The 22,563-nt window shown below is 37.0% G+C and overlaps 1 protein-coding gene across 1 annotated transcript in view; it reads left to right on the top strand.

The window, feature by feature from the left end:
* The first annotated feature begins 17,635 nt into the window (after window positions 1-17,635).
* LOC135198381 (venom phosphodiesterase-like) overlaps window positions 17,636-22,563 on the top strand; it is a 48,610-nt gene continuing 43,682 nt past the window's right edge. The window contains exon 1 of the mRNA XM_064225929.1: window positions 17,636-17,716. The gene's annotated coding sequence lies outside the window, so the exon portion shown is untranslated. The remainder of the gene's footprint in view (window positions 17,717-22,563) is intronic.

Here is a 22,563-nt window from a genome sequence, read left to right as displayed (position 1 = left end):
TGATCAGCTACTCTCAGGTCGTTATCTCTGCACTGTCCTCCACATTCCACAGGTTACAGAGAATGCACGAACAATATATTATTAATCAAAACCCTATGTCTTACATATATATATATATATATATATATATATATATATTAAAGGGATAAGGACACACACAAATGTATGGGCTGTCTTTATTCCAACGTTTTGTAATTGTAAAAACTGAAACTACAACTAAATAAACGTAAAAGCGGAAAATTATTCGTAAAAATGTACAAACATATACATTAAAATTAAAGGGATTAAATTTTAAAAAGGACACATTAAAATGAAAGATGACTAAACATATAGTAAACAGAAATTGAACGTAACAATGAACAGAGTTGCAGAACACAAGATTAGGGACCGACCTAGAGGAGTGACAGCGTTAAACTAAACGTAAACATAAATAAACAATCAAAGTCAAGACAAATACAGATGGGAGGAGGACGTATGATTGTTTAACGACGGAACAAGTTGTTTGATAAAAGTGATTCCATAATAACTAGGTCTTGAGGGTTGGTGGTATGGCCTAAAATGCAGAAGTCTTTACAAATTTTTGAGTGGTTTCTAATATTGGAGTGTTCCGGGTTTGCAACTCTGATACCAGTGAGGAAGCTTACATCGCGATGAGAATCGATACTCCCTTAATGACAGTAGTTCCTTAAATCTATCCTCGCCCATCCTCAAATAATTATACCAATCACCCGGATGACATTAGAGCTCATTTATGAGAGATGCATGAGAAAGCTCATTTCTTTTGCCCAACTTCTCTATCTATTCTTAGCACGGTTCTTCATTTTGCCGCAAACTATAGCTAAATTGCCGTAGCTTCCAGTTCGCTGTTGGAGAGCACCTCGGCCATCACTCTAGCTGACAGTGGTTCCCAAACTTTTTTCTGTCCTTTCCCCCTGCACCCAGTTCAACCATCCAGATTTCCCCCTTCATGTGTATGAGGGAAAGTGTTTAAAACACACTGAATTTTTACTAATTTATTTTAAAATGTACAAATATACTGATAAACATATAGTTACAGAGTAAAGTGGATAGAGTAGAGAGCGGTTAGTAACAACTAACCGCATAGCCAGAGAGAGTGGTTAGTAACAAATAAAAGGACTTGTTTGTTCTTCTACTTCAGAATTAAATTAGTGAAAATTTTTTTAGTTAGTGGGTAGTGTAATTATTACACCCCCCCCCCCCCCGGCCCCAGGCTCCGTGGTAGCTTCTTATTCCCCCCCCCCTTCCCCCCAGGGGAAATTTCACCCAGTTTGGGAACCAGGCTAGCAGGTCCAAGAAGCAAATGAGCGACACGTCAGTGGCCGGGTCATTTCTTTCGACGCTCCTCTTTCGACATGTCTGCAGACAAGTCTGAACGTGAATGACCCTCCTTGAGAAGATCTTTAAAAAGAACGTCAAGACGCGAGCCCCCTAAACCGACATCAACATACGGGTGTATTGCAAACCAAACCTGCTTGCATCACTTGTAATGAAAAATAGTACATGCGCGCCCACACCTAGGGAGATTACCACTTATGTAGTTATGAATTGATTTGCCCCGCGGAGGAATATTCGCAGTCTTTTCAGAGAAAACTACATTGGAAGAACATCTATAACACTCAGGCGAAGATTGCTAGATTGCTGGCGGCAGGTAAGAATGTCACTGGAAAAAGTCACAGGAAAAAATATCATAATTTCGGTGGGGGAAAAAAGCCACATTAATTTATGGTGGCCAGTAATAAAGTCACACTGTAGTATATATATAATATCAGATTATCGCAATGACTTAATTTTAACTCCTTTAAAGTTTTGTATTAGTTACCGTAGTTTAGCTTGTATTTTAAAGTTCTGTTTTCATCCTCCTCGGTTTATATATTTACCTACAGTTCCTGTTATTAATTTAATCCTTGTGTTCCTGTTTCGTGAGTCCCTAGGAAAAGTGAGATTTCTTGGGAAGTGCTCCAGACGATCTTAGGCAGTGTGTTCCTGGCCTCTCTTGTGCGACCTCTATTGGATATACTGCGACATTCCTCGCTATCCTGATTAGAATTTATATATATTCTGCTGGCTGCTCAACGCTTCCTTCAGCCCTGGCCTTGTATTAGCCTGGGGGACTTCTCTGGGAGAAAGTAAACGAATTCCATATTTTTGTCTATCGTGGATTGCATTGGACGTCGTCCTCCAAATCCCAGATATTTGTGGATGGCGCCCACAATGATGTGCTCTTGCTGTGGAGCATTGTCAGAGGTGCCAACGCACCTCTCAAGGAACACTTCCCTTTGGAGGAACAAGCTAGAAAATAAGTCGTGGCCACTGTTAGGCAATTTAGTTTGTATTTTTGTTAGGTTTCACCACTGGCCGATATTTCTCCTTTCTTTCAGGGCATCTTATTATTGTGTGAATGTTTGCAATCTGTCTTAAATTGTACGGCTGTTGTTGTTGCTTTTGAATTTTCACGGGTGTTTGATTTCAATATTATGTTTATCTCTAGAGCTTCTGGGATTAATTTCTATTTTGATATTTTTTTTAATAAACTTGTATATTTTATTTAGGTGTTTGGATACCCCCCTTGGATATTATTCTCACACAATATTTTTTGGCTATTCCACCCATCGTGAACTATGTCATGAAACACAGGTATTAAGTGTTATGTTGTATATATAACTGAGTTCGGTGACTAACAATATATATACGCATATGTATGTATACTATATATATTATACATTATTTGTACATGTATATATGTATATATATACATATATATATATATATATATATATATATATATATATATGTGTGTGTGTGTGTGTGTGTGTGTGTGTGTGTGTGTGTGTGTGTGTGTAAACGAATACTACAGGAAAAATAATAGGCAAAAATTCGTAGCCGAGGGCTTTCGTTCTTTAATGAGGCATTGTCGAGGCACAAATGAGATACAGTTGAAAGGAAAGTTACAAGGTAAACGAAAAGATCAAGAAGGCCAGATGGTTAACTGTCAAGAAGGTAACAATCAAAAAGACAATCCAAGGTAATCGGAGATCATACGGTCACAAACTAAAATAGACTTAACCATAAAAGAAACGGAAGCTTAAACATACAAAGGCCAAAAACATTTATACAACTGAATATATTAATTTTCTTGCTTATATTTATCTACAATTTTGTTTAGTATGAAGGGATAGAGTTTAAACAAACCAAAACTTGAATTTAGAACACTTCCAATATTTGATTTGGTGGAACAAGATTCGATGATATTCCTTTTAACTGCGTCGCTACACGGCATTAAGGATCCTGCCTGACTCCAATTAATAGGATGATCTAAATTTCTCATATGTACGAATAACGCATTCGGTATTTGACCACTTCTTACTGAATATTGGTGCTGTTTGATTCGTTGTGAAAGTGATTTTCCCGTTTGTCTGTAATATATTTTATCACACTTTTTACAAGGAATTTCATATATGTAGCCAGAAGCATCTTTAGGAGAAATTTTTAATTACTAAAAAGTGAAAGTGTAGAGATCACTAAATATTTTAAAAGTAATATCTAATTTTAATTGGGTGCTGATAAGAAATCGTTGGTAAGGCTTTACAATGCAGTATGTTAATCTAAGTTAGACTACGTCTGCCAAGTATATTCATCTGCTTCAAAGACTAAACTTGAGGAATTGGACTTTGTGCATAATATCGGGCTAAGAATCTGAATTGGAGCTTTTAGAACTTCACCCATTGAAAGCCTCTATGTAGACTCCCATCAGCTACCACTGAAACTAAGATACATTTTCAGGATTAACCTCTAGGTTAAGTTTAATCCTGGAGTGGACATATACGAGCGTACTGTCCAGTCATTTGCTTTTATTCACAAGTGACTTTAGTTTCAAAGTAATATTTGCCATGTGCATGTTTAACGTATGTACTTATATATAAAAGGTATATATATATGTACACACATACACATGCAAAATTTTTAGTTTGTATATATACTTATAGTCTTAATTAAATTTTGCATCAAGCAACTCGAAGAATGTACAGTAAGGTCCAAGTAGTATAATGTTTTGATCTCCGTGTTTTGCTTTTGTACCGACGAATGGAGGGAGGTGACAGACAATCGAGACAATCCTCTTATTGCTGTGACCCTTGGCAGTCACTTCCCTTAATCATTCATGCATGAGGAAATGGCAGAGCCGCTCAAAAATTTTGCTAAATCTACCAAATTGTCACCCTTTTTCCTGAAAAGTTTGAACGAGTTTAAAAAGATATGGCAGCAGTGCTAATCACCCTCGAGTCTCAACATTTTGTAGCCAGAGTATAGGTCTGATATAAGTACACCATGCGGCTGAAAAGCACCTGGGAGAATCCTTCTTTTGAGATCTTGAAACAGTGCGATTCAAGTCTTTTGAGAGTTTGTAGATCTTCAACACCATTTCAGACTAGAAAGTTGGGTGAACTGGAGGATGAAAGTATAAAAACGCAGAAGATCATACAAGTTAAACATCCTGCTATCCTCCTTTGTTTATTCCAACAATTGGTATATTCACTAAAGATAGAGAAGAAAGGTCTTCCGGGAGAAGTCAGAAACGTTTTTGGAGCATGATGAGATGCATATAAATGACAGGAAAATCTATACTGATGGATCGAAATCAGAAGATGGAGTGGGCTGTGCAGTGGTGTTTGAGTGGGAGTCATAAATCAAAAAGTTACCAGACTCCTCGTCCATATTCACTGCTTAAGCAACAGCCATAGCTGATGCTTTAAATCTTGCATCTGATAAGATATTTAAATCTACAGGACTCAAGGAGTGTTTTAGAAGCCCTAAAGAAGTTGAACCCTACCCATCCTTTAATTCAAAAGGCCCATAAATGGTTTTTTCACGAACTGGCTGACACTGAAGCAAAGGATGCTGCGAGATGTGATTTCTTTAATAAGGCGCCACTTTTGGAAATGCATCCAGTTATTAGAAGATACATCCGTAAAAAATGGCAGCAGAGATGGACTTCCCCCACTTTATCCACAAATAGGAAGTACTTAAATATTAGAAAAAGTATTGGTTTTTGGAGTTTGTGTTTTAACTGCATCAGAAGATTTGAGATCATCCTAACACGGCTTAGGATTGGACATACCCGCTTCACCCATAATGCCTCAGTTTGTGCTCACTGTGATGGTCAGCTAACCATTGAGCACATGCTGGTGCACTGTCCTAGATTTAATCGCCTCAGAGTAAAGTACTTAATGGCTGGGAAGACTATTTTGGAAATTTTAAATGATGGTGTTGAGGTAGCTAACCTTGTGGGTTATCTGAAAGAATCTGGTTATTTTAATGAGATATGCTTTTAGTATATTTAGTAAAGATTTTAGTCATATTTATTTTACAAAGAATGTATTTTTAAATATAAAAGTTTGATAATATAATATATAATAATAATAATAATAATATTATAATATATAATAGAATAATAATAATAATAATAATAATATATAATTATTATTATTATTATTATTATTATTATTATTATTATTATTATTATTAGTTATTATTATTATTATTATTTATTTTCTATTGGTTTTATCTATCATCATTCTTAATTTTTTACGTTCATATTAGACCACTGTTATCATTCACTTATTGATAATGAATCATACTAATTCATATATTGCATCTTCAAGAGGGTGCTGAATAATCCTGATGGGTTCCGGCACTTGGTCCTCAAGACCTACAGTTCATAATCAGTCAATCAAACCTATAATCGGTACACATCCTAAATGAGTCATCTGGCTTCTTCACTAACACACTTAGAAATGAGAACTGTAGTGACTTGAACTGGGTTCTGCTAATCCATGTTGCACCAAGTATTCAACTTCTTTCTTCAAAACATCTCGATGATAAAATGATAAACGATAAGCTCTCTGCTTAAATGGTTTTCCATCTTCTTGAATCTTCATCTCATACTTTGTCACATCGGTACGCTTGGGTACATCAGCAAAATTTTATGTGAAACTTATAATAACCACTTCACTCAATTCACCACCTTGCTCAACACTCAGATGTTTTCGTTTATCCTCAAAATTTTCAAAAATTGAAGAATTATTCATCATGCTCTCAGTTCTCAATTCATCTTCTGTAGATGAAGTTGTCTGTGTCATTGACAGTTTCAATTTTAGTTTCTGGGAAGTAAGGCTTCAAGAGGTTCATATGTATCTTACTTTGTCGTTTTCCTCCTTCTGGTGTTTCTATCACATAATTTCTATCAGTTAACTTCTCTATTATTTTGTAAGGACCTTGAAATTTGTTGGTAAGGGGAATCTTTTCGATGGTAGGAACACTAACACTTGTTGACCTTCAACAAAACTTCTTAGTTTAGTCTTCTCATCGTATCTCCTTTTCATTTTCACTTTCCTCAAGTTCTTCACATACTCTTCTTGGATTTCGTCTTGATTTTCTTCCCAATTTTCTGCAAGAATCTTCAACGATCCTCTTCTCTACCAAAAATCATCTCATTAGGTGAACATCCCATGCTTTCTTAATAAGCATTCCTAACTTCAAATAACATTAAAGGTAACCCAACATTCCATTTTCTTCCTGATTCAAAACAATACTTTGTCAGTATACTTTTCAATGCCTGGTGGAACATTTCCAAGGCTCCTTGACTCTCTGGATGATAAGCAGTTGATAACTGTTGTTTCACTCCTAACAGTTTCATCACATCCTGAAACAACTTGGAAGTAAAGTTCGTTCCTCTGTTACTTTGTACAATTTCAGGTATTCCAAACTTTTAGAAAAACTCCACTAATTTCTCAGCAATCACTTTGGTAGATATGTTTCTAACAGGGATCGCCTCGGGATACCTTGTGACAGGACACATTAATGTTAGCAGATATTCAGTTCCCTTCTTCGTCTTTGGAAGCTGCCCAACCAAATCTATAATCACCTTGCTAATGGGTTCTCCTCTAACTTCCATAGGTTGTAGTGAGGCTCTCTGAATGGTTTCATTCGGCTTTACAGCTATCTGGCACGTGGGACACTCTCGGCAGAATCTGCTAACATCTTTATGAAGTCCGGGCTAGAAGCAGTATTTCATGATCTTCTCCACGTCTTCCTGATTCCTATATGTCCAGACTCATGAGCTACTGCTGCAACTTGCTTCCGTTATGGAATGGATTATTTCTGTGCTAGTTTGTGAGCGATAAGTGTAGATTTCACTTTCCGAAGTACTGTTGTTTTGCCTGGAGTTTTCCATTTGACTTCACGTGTCATTCCCTCACGTTTACAACGATCTCTGCATTGCAGAGCCATTCATGAGCGTCCCGGTTGTGTCATCAGTATATCAACGGTGCCACCTTGTTGTCATTACCAGTGCCATATCCAGTCAAGCTTTCCTGGAACCTATTGTGAGGAGTGTGCTATAGTTTCCCTTGTACCATTTCCTTGCAACCATCCTGATCCCTTTCAATTTTGATTATATGATTTTAACCATTTTGGGTGAGTGTACAATTCCCTCCAGGAATTTCGATACACAACGTATGGCTATTGGTAAGCCATACTGGGACTATTATGGTGATACTGCAGAGGGCGTTTACAATTTATCTGGACCGGTTTTGTTTTGTTACGAAGAACTTGATTGGCTGGAAGTATCTCGATGACGGGTTTTGTCTAGTAAATTCATTGTTAAAACTAGCAAAATATGGTAATAATAAAGTTTCATTATAAGAATACCATTGATATTACGAGCTTCAAAGGAAAATATACATTACTAAAATTAGGATAACAATAATCTGCGTTAAAATCATATTTATTCCCAATCACCATACATCGCCACCGTAGTCTACGCTAACAAAACTGTGGGACGGTTCTTGGCATTTCAGTAGTAGTCTCTTTCATGAGTTGTAACATTTTATTGCTTTAAACTCCAGAGTTACTACTTAGTGGAGCTAAATGACTAGATCTAGTGGAGTGGGATGTTGTCCCCTTCTAGATATATACAAATGTAATTTCTAAAAGTATTCTTCAAACGAAGTCCATCCGACACTTTACGAGTAACAGGTATGAAGGCACGAAGTAGTTAAACAGTCAAGATAGCGTCGAAAGACCTTGAGAAGATCCAAACAGACCTTACTCTAGTCGAACTTCATATACCTAACACTTGTCTATAAAGTTTTCCCACTGAAGAGACTCAAGGTTAAAAAAAAGAAAATAAAACTTGACCCACGAACGGTGCTATTGAATCGCGTATTCAGTCACCAAGTTTGTAATTACTCTCCTGACCCAACTCAGGAAATTTGAAATTGCTTGCTTTGCTAAGCCATAGCAGTAGAACGATATCTAGACGCTGAAACCATCGAAACCACACTTGTATGTATAGACTGAATGAACATAGGGGGGCGAGGAGTTGGGGTGGAGGGGAGGAAGGGGGGGGGGAAAGGTTGCGGTGTCCTCGGACTCTGTAGATTTCTAGTCTAGGCCATTCACTGGCGATCTTTTAAATATTCAAGCTTAAAAAAGTTTGGGTGGGAAAAGGATTCCATTTGCTCTTTTCAATCCATAATATTTCGGGTTTTGTTTAATTGAAAATGTGACGTTAAGACCTATGATAAGAGTTTCCAGATAACTGCTATTGACCTCGAAGTAAAAAGTAAGGGAAAAAAATATGCTCTACACCATGGGAACCTTTTTGTAAGACAACTTTCTGCAATGACGAAGGCCGCTGCCCTCATTGCAGATTCTTCTTTCAATTTTATTTTCATGGTGGCTCATCTTTGCTGGTCCATTTCCTTCATGACAGCGACAATAGAAACTATTTTGACAATTGAGTAAAAAAAATCGCTTCTACTCATGACGTTTCTTTCCTTTTGACGTAAAAAATTAATTATAATATATTAATAACTTAGCCTAAGATAAAAGCTTACAATAACAAAATAATTCGTTTTCCATTATATATCAATTTTTTCCTAACAATCTCATTCTTAGGCAACTGGAGGAATCGCTGGCTTAGATTTTTTTTCAGACTTTGTAATCGAGAGAAGGCCAATTATATATTATGATAATAGCCGCTTGGTGGCCTAAGTTGTTTCGTTCCCGCGTTGTGCTTGGTAGACCCGAGTCGAGGGGTCAGCGGAATCAATTTCTCATGATGGAAATTCACTTTCGGGTAGACAGCTCAGTGACTGCGTATTGTCCCAGCACCAGGCTAATGGCCTAAATTCCGTAGATCTGTTATACCATATTATACTTCTGCCATGATTAGATTCCATTAACCTGCCCAGTAACATTAAGCAAATAAATCCATCTGTTTTAGAACTACAGCTCCTTTGAACAAATATTTTCAGTTTTCTCCTGACTGCCGTTGTAAAATTCAGTTATTTGAATGTTGGCAACTATAAACAGGTTAAGAGAGTATATTACAGGCCCTTTACCTATTTCATTGCATGACCTGATTTATCGTGCCTTCCCTGACCGTTCTAATGCATTCGAATTGGCGGAGACTGTCACGGCCACTGTCCGTGGCTGTCTTGAACCTCTGCAAGTGGCTCTTATGTCTCCTTCTCTCGTCTTGGTTCCCTTCTCAGTATTCCTGTGGCTTTTGTGATGCTGTCGATGTCGATTTTGACCTTTTTCCATGATCGAGGAAGAAAGAAATGAAGGAATTGGCGTAGAAACATTTTCTTGGGAAACTCTTTGCGGCTATCCTGCAGTGTAGGATATGTTGGAATTATATCTATTAGTTTGGTTAATGTTTTGGTTTTTCTTAAATATGAGTTGAATGTCATTGAGAGATCATATAAATGGCTTGGCATATTATAATTGCAGAAATAACAACTGCGCATCACATATTGCTAATACCTGTCAGTAGGGCTTCCTCTATCTGTAAGTTGAAATTTTTGTTCAGAAAGTAAGATGTTGTTTTACCTACCTTCTGGAGGAACTTGAATCAAAAGGTGACGGACTCCTCAATAACCCAAGTCTAAACCAGAAAGAAAAAAAAATCAGCAATGTTTTCTTGTTTGCTCTCTAGTCTATTGTCAAGCAGTGTGCTGCATTTTTTCTTCTGAAACTAAAAGGGTAATTCAAATTGGGTTTTTATTAACGGCATCTTTGATTAAAGACGAAAAATCGATTTAGAGTTTTCGTAGAATTACACATCAAAATAGACAGCCTCCTTCGTAAAGGTCCTTGGATTATGAACTTGGTTGAATGACTACCGAACCTGTTTCAGTCAATTCTGCCGTGAATCGTCATCGAGTTAAATACTATTCAGAATTACGAGATATCTTACTCCTAATCACTTGGCTGGAGATATCATCCTAGACAATGATTTCTTGACCTTCCTCTGCAGTCAAGTTGCCAGATAACCGTCGGTTGTATAGTCCCAATGACCCTTGGCAGACAAAAATTAATGTTACAAACAAATTATCTATATTTTGTGCATACATTACTCTTTATGTTGGGAAAAGGACACAAAAACCCAAAACAGTGCCCATTAAACAAAGGATTTTAAACCTCATCATTTATTCAATGGTTCCCGCCAAAAATAATCGACTGTTATTAGGCAAATGAAGGAGTTGCTGACTTGGATTTTTTAGCCTCAGAAATCGAGAGATTTCCAATACCATGTTATCCTTCAACCATAGTTCCCCGTGAACTTACACATACAAATTCGCACTCCTATTGATATATGGGGTTGATACAAAATTCAGGATGTAGCACATCACTTATTTATTCTTTTATTTTTTTCTTCATTCAAAACAACTAGAGTATAATCTACTGCCAATATATCTTCTGTCTACAATTCTCAGATAGTTTTCAAGTCTAACATAGTTTCGCTGACAGAAAAAAAATGTGTAGCCGTCAAAGAAGAATCGACGACGTAATAAAACTTATCACGCAGTCATATTACACAAAATTATGTAACTTATCGAAACGAATTCCCATCAGTTTTCTGAAAAAAATAGGCAAATAGGTATAACATTGATAAGGTAATACATCAAATATAACTCCGATCTCACATTTACATGCCATCACTGGGCACAAATCTAATTTTTTTAGGATGATTTTACGGGTTGTTCAGGAAGCAATTTTGTTTGAGCTATTCATGTCCCATGGCGCGACGTATAATCTTGTAGGTCCCTTAAGGCTGTATAATGTTAAATGTTACGACAAATTTACCAAGCAATTTTACCAGTTAATCAATGTCTTTTTCGTTTTATTCATGAATTAGGTAAGCATTAGTATGCATATTTATGTAGAATATATGCATATGCCATAACTCCTTAAAAGCTGAGATAGCCTATAATACAGGATTTATCATTATTATATGAAATTATCCATATCATTTGAATTCGGTGTATAACAAACCTCCAGCAAGCTCACTATGACCGCACTGAAAGAAATCATAGTAAAAGCCAATATTTCTGGTGTTCTGTGAGCTCAAACTGCCTAGAATTAGGAACAAAGTTATTCATAAAGAGTCAGTGACCTGGGCAAACTTCATCCAAACCCGTGTGTGGGTGGAAGTTGGCGATGTATGGCAAAGGGCAGAATACTCTTTTTACTTTGCTTGTTCATTTAGATCTGGTATAAAATAACTTACTTTCTCATATTTCTGTAGCACACTTCATTGTAAAAAATCCACATTATCATGATGCCATTATATACAGCCATTTACGTAAAAAAAGGGAGTGCAAATGAAGAAACAGGGCATATAAATTGCTTACTCTTCTCGTTCAGTACCGAGAGTTGCCAAGTCACACTTTAACGAATTAATTCTTCTCTGAACGTATCATCTGTTTACTTGAATCCACTTGATCTGTCGTATACACCTATAGGTACCTTCGCTCAACTGTTAAATTTTGTTGTGAAGGAAGTAAAAATAATGTAACAAAAAAATCTTGTTTGCATTCTTATGTCAACGCCTCTGGAGTATTCGTAGTAGGTGTGGAATCTAAGCCAGATGACTGGCCATCGTCTCTCCGAGTTCACCGCTTGCTTATCGTCTATTTAACCTCACAGTCCATCTGCCAGATAGATAATAACTTTAACAGTTTGCACTCATATCAGGTGAAAACACTTTCACTTTTAATTTTCGATATCTTGCTAGCACACAAGCTTCGGGGACACTTGTTTTGCTTGGTATTAAGTACAAACACGCCTGAGTTATAGTTCAACTATTCATTTACGAGGTTAAGATTTTGTAACAATTAACCTTTGTGAGAACAGTGGACAACTTTGTCTGTATGTTGGTGTGCTTATGAATATATGTCACGAAACTACAAACTTTTCCTTTACAACTAACCTTGTTGGTTGACCTTATCAACAACCCTGTGGTAGATGTTATGGCTTTATAGCTGAATAGCTTGAATCTTCTGCTAGAAGTCTGTCACACTTTATGTGAGCATATGTTGCAGTAGGGACTCATTTATTCTGTCACCTTTCATGTTGACACGATTTCACATTTGATTGTTTAAAACTCTGTGTAATTCTGTCTTAGGAATTCCTGTGTCTGTTAGGTTCCTTAGAGAACAAACCCTGCACCCCCTGCATGCACACTGTTGAGTGCCTTAATGCTTTCTGAGAAGCACTGTCAACGACTTGCGTCCTGTGGGACCTACCTACACACTTGCAAATTATTTCTCTTGGAACCCAACCACGCACCTTTCATGCAAACCTATGTTTTTAGGAACACCATTACCTGACTCCAGAAGAGACTGTTGATGCACTGTTGAGTGCTTAAGGCTTTGTTGAACTACGACCTGAGTCCGTAAAGGACTATTTGCACTGTTGAGTGCCTTGATCTGCTTGATCTGTGACCTGAGTCTGTAAAGGGCTATTATTGCACTGTGAGTGTTGTTGTGTTTGTATAAAAAAACCCCTATGTCTTGCAAGACTGTCCGTGCACCTGGTCAGTGCCACCTATGCTCACTTGAGCACCTTATCTGCCTGTGCACCTGGTCAGTGCCTCCTCTACTCACCTGATCACTTTATCGGCCTCTTCACCTGGTCAGTGCCATCTCCACTCACCCAAGCACCCCACCTCATTCCCAAGAAGTAAAAGCAGGTGGTTGCCTGATTTCACCACGATCATCTGTTTGAGTGCCCCTGAAAGTCTCATGTGAGAACTGTACTCTGAGAGTACGTATACTGTAGGTACTTTTTGTCCATTTGATGGTTGCACTCAGATGAAACAAGTACTACCTTTACTGACACTCCTGTTGTAGCTGAACTTTTCCAAGGACTGTTATGTTGTTTAAGTTTACAAAGACTTGTATTTACACACCTGGTTGGTTCCTACCGACCACCACCTTCACTGACATTCCTGCTATAGCCACATTTTTGTGATTGCCTCTGTGTTGTCTAAAGTCTACAAAGACTTGTATTCATGCATCTGTTTGGTGCGTACTGAATGGCACCTTCAATGACACTCCTACCATAGTTGCACTTTTGTGAGTGCCGCTATGTTGTCAAAGTTTTCAGAGACTTGTATCTATGCACCTGTTTGGTGCTAAATGAGTTCCACCTTCTTTGACACCCCTGCTGTAGCTGCATTTTTGCAAGCGTCGCTGTGTTGTCTAAGTCTGCAGAGACTTATATATATGCACCTGTCCGGTGCCAATGAATGCCACTTTTGTTGATACTCCCGCCATAGCTGGACTCTTGTGAGGGGCACTGTGGTATGTAGGCCTTCGGCGACTTGTACCTACGCACCTGCTTGGTGCCTAATGAGTGCCACCTTCGTTGGCACTCCCACAATGTTATTAGCCACTGCACTTTTGTGTCTTTACAAATGTAGTTCTGCTGTCAATCGCCCCTGTTTTAACATTAGGTATCATTTGTGAGACTTGCATAAGTTGATGGAGCTTAATTGCAGAGTACTTGTCTGGATCCTTTTACACTTTGGTGATACTGTGCCAGTCAGTGGCATCGTACTCTTCTTCTTTCATACTGTTATCTCTACATTAAGGGGTCGGTTGCCTGATGTGCCTTCTCCACTGCCTTTTAAACAAAGGCATCACCCTCCCTCCACCAAACCTCTTCTCTCCATATCTTCCTTCCCTTTATCTCACCATCTAATTCTCTGTCTCCCTCTTGGTTTTCTTCCTCAAACAGGTTCTTCCCAACCCCTCTTTACTCTCCCCTCGTCATCCATCCTTAACACATGCCCATACCATCTCAATTGTGACTGTCTTATCACCTCTGAAATCTTTACAACGCATCAAACCGAGCTTGATGGGCTGAAGCCTGTAGGCGCCGCTCAGACTCACTCCGGCGACGACTACTCACTAATAACATGGAATGGAAACGAGAGGAGTTCGTTTTCTCATAGATGCTTATCAGCATTATCCGTGACTATGGAACGTAAAATTACAAGAATATAAAAACAGAGATGTTCGCGACGTTGCTATGTAAAAACTAATGGAAGAGATGCTTGTAATTAACGAAAAAATACTTCTGCAACTTCCTTTGTTCCTTCGCTGTCGAAGCCAATCATTTGCATACATTTGTGCTACAACAACGGCAGCACAGACAAATTCTTCCACGTCACTGCTCATCGTGGCTCTCACTGCTGCCGGTCGCAGCAATCACGTAGTGTAGAAGCAAGACGCGCTATACAGCATGAAGCATCGCCAAAGTGGGCGGGCATATGCTGGTAGAGGTGACTCATGCGGCGCCGCAAACCTCATAGTGTAATGCTAAGGTCACACATTCACGTATCAACGCACGCACGTCCACGCATGAACGGAAATTGGTAGTTGGCAACAGCTTACGTCAGTAAACCGTAAATGTAACGTAAAACTAACGTAAAATCGTAGACGTACGGTGACGTGTCGTCCGGGTGTTAAGCTCCGCCCACTAGGGCGCCGTAGCCCGCTCCAGTTTTGAAATGTTCAAAACAAGTCGTGGGTGGTCGCGCCAAATGTCACCTGACGTAGCTCCAGGCATTGCACGTGGGAGCCACGGTGACTGCTGCGGGGTAAGCTCTAGGGTCACCAGCATCGTTCGCCGTCGTTGTTTTCTTTCCGCCGCGAAGCACGTGGGCCTCCTAATTGCGCTGCAGCCTACGGCGAAACCGATTCACACATTTACAACCCTGTACGACATGGCAACGCTGTAGCGTGGTATATAAGGTCAGGTCGGCGCCCTCGGGTCATCTGTTGGAAAATCAACTTGAAAATATGGCCACATGATTATCCCAAGACCTGACGGTCTCAGTTATTTCTTTCATTGACAATGGCGGATTTTGGAATAATCCTTCAGCACTGGCTCCTAATAAGATTTCCACTTTCTCCTGACTTTTGACCGCTATCATCAATCAAACAATGAATTGGAATCTGTCAGAGGGATACGGGGTAATCCCAGGCTCTATTCCCTAGGTAGTATTCCAGCGTTCCGGTACACAAATCTCAACCAGAAATCAACAACCGGGTCATTTTCGTCAACAGGATTCCGGCATCTACCGCCTATACGTCGTCTGTCACACCTGCTCCAGTAAGAAATTAATTTATGATTAGCAACGCAGGAACAGTAGAGGAGTTGGGGCCTGGTGTTATTGGTAAGGCTTCCTTTAGGCTATGAATAATCCCGGGTTGGACGAGTACTTATATGGACCCATGCAGTGCGAACCATTTGTGTGGGAGCAGGACTAATGGCTTCATAGCCCAGGGGCTGTTTCTCTGTGTCTCAGGTGGCTGATCACGATTCAGAATATGGAGACAAGGTTTCAATAAAAGACGAGTGGGAAATGGATAACGAATATAAAAATACTGGGGAAATTTCTGACGAAGACAATAGTTAGGATGTCTAGTAGTCCTTTTTGAAATAACCTTTACTGCTTAGGCCAAAAATAACAAAAGACTTCACTTGTAGACAGCAAACGTATAGTATAATCTGCTAGAATAATTTTCACACACACACACACACACACATGAACACTTTCCCGGTAACACGGTATTCTCAGATTATGGAAGTGTCGAAGATATTTATTTCTTCTGAATAGCAGTCTTACAATAATGGTGTAACAAATAATGTAAATATCTAAGAGGAATTCCTATATACATCTAAAAAATATTATCTTGAATAGGTACAATTCCTATTTATTTTTAAGAATGTTTGATAAGTTATTAGATGTTATTCTATATCGCTTAAATATAAATCGCCCATAGTCAACAGTTTTATAAGTCTAAGTGTATGTCTGAATGGTAAAATCGAAGCAAGACAATTCTGGTGCTAATCTTATATAAGAGCTCCCAAAGCGTTCATAAATCATAATTCCTAAAACTACGTATGGTATTCCTTGTCGACTGGTTACTTGGTTATTGCTATAAATATCATTCAGAAATGGGGTTAATATATAATCAGTGATGTGCTCATTTACAACCATTATTCTAATTGCGTCTACTGAAATGTTTTTGTTGTACAATTAAAAAGTTATATAATCTTGGTAATCTCTCCTCCTCTCTCTCTCTCTCGTTCTCTCTCTCTCTTTCTCTCTCTTATCTCTCTCTATCTCTCTCTCTCTCTCTCTCTCTCTCTCTCTCAATGATAATAAATCTCGATTTTGTGTGCATATAATTTTCAACTGTAATATTCAGCTGTGTTGTAGATGTCTTTCGCGGATTCAAACAGAATAAAAATAAAAAAAAGAATAAAAACTGTAGTAATGTGCTCATACCCCTGGCAACAGCACAGCCCCACAACGGTGGGCGTGGTCTTGACGTGAACTTGATCGGCGTTAGTTCCAGGTAGACGTCCGACCTTGCTTTCTTTGCGCGTACATTTGCGGCGCAATTTACGTTGCTGGCTTTACGTCCGGTAGCCCGTGTCCTGTTTACCAGCTGTTCAAGGTCATTTCACCGCGATGATGCCCAAGATCCACATACGTGGGCATACGCCGTCGTGATACGTGAATGTGTGACCCCAGCTTAAACTGGCCTTCACACTGTGGGTGGGGGTTAATAATTGCACGAGAGAGAGAGAGAGAGAGAGAGAGAGAGAGAGAGAGAGAGAGAGAGAGAAGAGAGCATTAAAATTTGTCATTAAACGTTACTGATAAGACCTTGAGAGATGGCTGTATCCAATTAAGTATAATTACACGGGAAGGAAAACTACAAAATGATTGGCATACAAGTCAACTTGCGCGCGAGTTAAATGAGAGGAAGGAGAAAATATCAGTTTTCAAGTCGTCACCTCAAATGAAATGCGAGATTCTGGAGAGGTCTGGCTGCACATCTCATTTGTTAAATGAAACAAAGTTGATAAGTATGACAAATCATTCCTCGGAGAGAATTATTCAAGTTTTTTTTTTTTTTTTTTTTTTTTTTTTTTATTCATCCACTCATCATACTAGACACAGAGAAAAGTTGTCTTTATCAGTTAAACTGGAACGTCCACCAATGCCAATGGCAACGGGGAAAAACTAGAACTGTCACTCATATAAAAAAAAAGAAAAAACAAAAACAAAACCTGAATGACCCCCAAAGAGTGAGGACAAAATGAAAGCGAAAGGGGGTGGAAAAAAAAAAAGCAGGTGAAAAATGTAAAACGAGATTCTATGGTGATCTCATCTCACTTTTTTCTTGGCGGTCTTGGGAAGTGGTATGGGTCCCCTGGCGCTAAGGTCAATGGTAAAAATGGTTTGGACGAGATCGCTCACGCTCAGTCGATTCTCAGCGACGCCAGTGGATGCGTGTGCGTAGGAAGGATGGTCCCTTTCAAGGTAAGAAAGCTAAACCTAAGTCAGAGAGGCATATCGATCTCGTATCGTCTTTTATAAACCAACGGAATAATTTGTGCTTAATCTATAATGAGCTCAAATTTCAATCTTCACAATGCATACGGTTTCAATCAGCGGTCTCACTTATCTTATTTCTTTCAATTTGATTCGTAGCCATTTTATCGAATTGCTTCTGCATTATCAAGCAAAGTGAGTATGGAGTTAGGATGAGCGTCCCCAAAAAGAATAATCTTTGGTGTAAGGAAGGTTAAAGCAAAACATAACGTACATCAAATTACATGTTTTTAAAAACGGTTGCATCAGACGACGCCCACATCATGAAAAGTAGATTTTATGTATTTTAAAAAGTTCATAGACCAGATCGCATGATACTTTCCATCCATTATCCAGGGATGCTAGGTCATATATATATATATATATAATATTATATATATATATATATATATAATATATATATATGACCTAGCATCCCTGGATAATGGATGGAAACGTATCATGCGATCTGGTCTATGAACTTTTTAAAATACATAAAATCTACTTTTCATGATGTGGGCGTCATCTGATGCAACCGTTTTTAAAAACATGTAATATATATATATATATATATATATATATATATATATATATATATATATATATATATGTGTGTGTGTGTGTGTGTGTGTGTGTGTATGTATGTATGTATGTAAGTATGAATAATATATATATATATATATATATATATATATATATATATATATATATAGATATGCATGTATGTATGTATGGATGGATGTATGTATGTATGTATATATATATATATATATATATATATATATATATGTATGTATATATATGTATATATGTATGTATGTATGTATATATATATATATATATATATATATATATATATATATATATATATATATATATATATATATATATACATATGTGTGTGTATATATTATAAAATGTGCGCGTATTTGCGTGTGTGCGTGGCTTTGTACACTCAACAGATAAAGGAGTGACCCACCTGACAGACCGAATGACGGTCCATAATGCTAAGGTCACACATTCACGTATCAACGCACGCACGGCCACGCATGAGCGGAAATTGGTAGTTGGCAACAGCTCACGTCAGTAAACCGTAAATGTAACGTAAAACATACGTAAAATCCCTCTATTTCTGGATCCAGAGATCGGCGCATCGGCGCGGTTGATCAGAACGATGGAAAACAGTCTGAGCCTACGACGTAAAAGCCAACATTAGGTTCCCTGAAAAGCAAGAAATAGTAAATCTTTAGGATTGGTTACCGCGAGGAGAAGAACTTTGAGCACTAAGCACCTGGTAACTAGAGCACTGCAGTGGGACAGGCAAACCGTCTAAGATAAAGTGGAAATAGAAATGACAGAAGAAATATTTAAATTCAAACCGAAACAAATAACAATCAGGACTTAAGAAAAGCGGAATATGCTGCCTTCAAACCTGGAGTTACTGAAAATTCAGTCCGGCGTATTGAGTTGTCGAGAGTTATATTTGCACACAAATCCCAGTATTTTTCATTGATAGCATTTGCAAAGAACGAAAGAATTATCAGTGAAACAACCAGGAGTAAAGTGGACAACATGAAACAAAGGTGCTCGGCGAAGAGCAGACTTGAAGCCATTGCCTTCACCAGACTTTGTCGAGAAACAGTCTACTCTTGTTCATTGTTATGCAGCAGTTATTCTTCACCCGACGGGAATCGCCCAATGAAGGAATCAGTAAGTTTTCAAACTGTCGGCCTTTCCGCCCTCCTTCCCTCCCTCCCTCCAGATCTTTGCTAACACACGCGAATGAAAACATGATTTTATCCACCACGTGGGATGTGAAGGCTTTCATTCGATTCTCAAGATGATGATCATGATGAGATCATCATTCATAAACTTGTCCAGAGGCCAGAAATTTGGAGCAAATATTGAATTTTAGATTCCTTTAGAGGGCCTGTCCACCACACTGAACAGAACAGAAAGGGCCAGTCCTTCTTATTACGATAATAGTGAGGGTGTCTTGGCGAGTTGTGTTTTTTTTTTCTTTTTTTTTTCTAAGTGAATAGGATACCTCTGCTTTAAATCTTAAGGACGGGTATCCGTTAGCTCTGCACTGGGGGCTACTTCATCTTGATGTACGAGATTCAGATAATATGTTCAGGCAGAAAAATCATCTCTCTCTCTCTCTCTCTCTCTCTCTCTCTCTCTCTCTCTCTCTCTCTCTCTCCATTACTTGAGAAAGATGAGAGGGACATTTTAAGGCCAATCACTCTGATTTTTTATACTTTCATTCATTGTTTCCCAAGTACATCGTATGAAGAAGTCCCGTGTAGTCAAGATTATAATTTCCTTAAATGTCTAAAAGCTTCCGTGCACGTGTGATAGACTGCATTGCTGATCAACTCCAGACGTTAGACAATGTCGTATATATGTGTGTTTGTTTAGATATAGATATATATAAATATATATATATATATATATATAATATATATATAGATATAAATATATATATATTGTATATATATATATATATAAACAATAATAGACATGTGTGTGTGCGTGCATGTATATATATATATATATTATATATATATATATATATATATATATATATATATATACATATTATATATATTAGATATATATTGTGACGAAGTACCAAGTATCTGATTACTACACTTACCAATCATAAAATGGTTACCTCACAACAGTAGGACACCTGAACCTTCATCACAAGTAAGGGAGTGATCCCTTAAACAACTAATCAATATTGCAAAAATCAGACTAAGTTCATTAAAACAGGTGTGAGGTAATCTTAAAAGTAGTTAAATTAATTAAAGGGCATCACTCCATCAACAACGTTTAAAAGTCTAAGTATGTCCCTGGTTTTAAAATTCTAAGTATTTCTCTGGTTCTAACTCACTTCAATTAAATTGAAGGAAAACAGCTCAAGTACCACTCTGTATTTCTACCTACACCAAACTAAATATACTAGTGAAAAATAAGACACTTATAAAAATTAAAAAAAAAAATTTATTATTAAACTCAAAATTTATAAGTGAAATTCAGAATCTCAGGGAAATTTACTGTTACTTGAAAACAACACAAAGTTTAATTAATTCATGAATCAATTATTAAGTGAAATAAAACGAAAATTAATCTATCCCAATAATCAAGAAAATAAATTAATCCAATTGAAATTCAAAAGTGTTTAGTAATAACTAAAATTTGGAAATTAGCTCAAGAGCTAAACAACAATAAAACTTGAAAAGAATTCTAGGTAAGTGCAAAGTAATTCATAAGTGTTAAATTCAATTAGATGTACAACGATTAATTAATGAAAACAACTAAGTTAATCAAATTGTGAATTTAAATGCAAACAGAAAATGTGGAAAATACCAAAATTGCAAAAACACTAAGAGCATTAACCACACAGAGATATATTATATATATATATATATATATATATATATATATATATATATATATATATATAATATATATATGAATAATTATCACATCGAACCGTGATCCATTTATATATCCAATTCAAGCTACAAATGTCCTTTAATATCTAAATTCACTTTACCTCCCAAATGATATATTTTCATATATGTACCGAAGGGGAATTTTTAATTGATAATAATTTCGTCCCCCCACGGGATCGAACCACCGTCCAAGTGGACGGGGACGAAATCAGGACAGTCACTGACTGTCCTGATTTCGTCCCCGCCACTTGGACGGTGGTTCGATCCCATGGGGGGACGAAATTATTATCAATTAAAAATTCCCCTTCGGTACATATATGAAAATATATCATTTGGGAGGTAAAGTGAATTTAGATATTAAAGGACATTTGTAGCTTGAATTGATATATATATATATATATATATATATATTATATATATATATATATATATATATATAAACCAGACTTCAATAAAAAAAAATGGACAAATGCACAAAAAAATAACTTTAACAAGAAAAATGGAGAAATGCACAAAAAATTCACTTCAAAAGAATCAAACACATAACACAAAAATTTGCAATGTGTAAAAAATGAAATAGTTTCACCAAACCACAGTAAATATGTTTTTTAAGTTGTAATTTAAAACTTGTAATAACACATTACCTTTGTACCAATTATATTTCTACTGCAGCTAGCTCCAAAAATTCATCATATTCCAAAAAATTCACCAAAGTACTCAAAAAGTTCACTATAGTGTTCCAAAAAGTCGCTGTTACACACTTGTACAGTTTCTGTTCAGATTCCACAATAAGCACATAGCAATATTAAATAACTCTAAGAAATACCATATCTAAAATTTATGAGTAACCGACCAGTAAATACAAAATCTTTAAGTTAATGTGAAAATCTAAATTCTCTCCTACGAGAGAGAGAGAGAGAGAGAGAGAGAAGAGAGAGAGAGACGAGAGAGAGAGAAGAGGGAGAGAGAGAGAGAGAGATTATTATCTTCTTAACTTTTAAATTATGCAAAAGCTGAACATACATTATTAGAACATATTAATTCTGAGCAAAAGAAGGAATCTGAAAATATTGCAAACAATTTTACAACACTTCATTCAGTTATGGAGACGATGATATGCATTGCGAAAGCAACAACACATAAGTATATATATATATATATATATATATATATATATATAGATATATATATATATATATATATATATATATATTTACTATATATATTTTACACATATATATATGCATTTATATATACATATATACACACATATATATGTATATATATGTGTGCATATAAATACACATCATTATCTAACGTCTGGAGTCGAAC

This window comes from Macrobrachium nipponense, chromosome 22 (assembly GCF_015104395.2).
Source record: "Macrobrachium nipponense isolate FS-2020 chromosome 22, ASM1510439v2, whole genome shotgun sequence".
Taxonomy (NCBI): domain Eukaryota; kingdom Metazoa; phylum Arthropoda; class Malacostraca; order Decapoda; family Palaemonidae; genus Macrobrachium; species Macrobrachium nipponense.
This window is presented reverse-complemented; position numbering and strand designations above follow the sequence as displayed.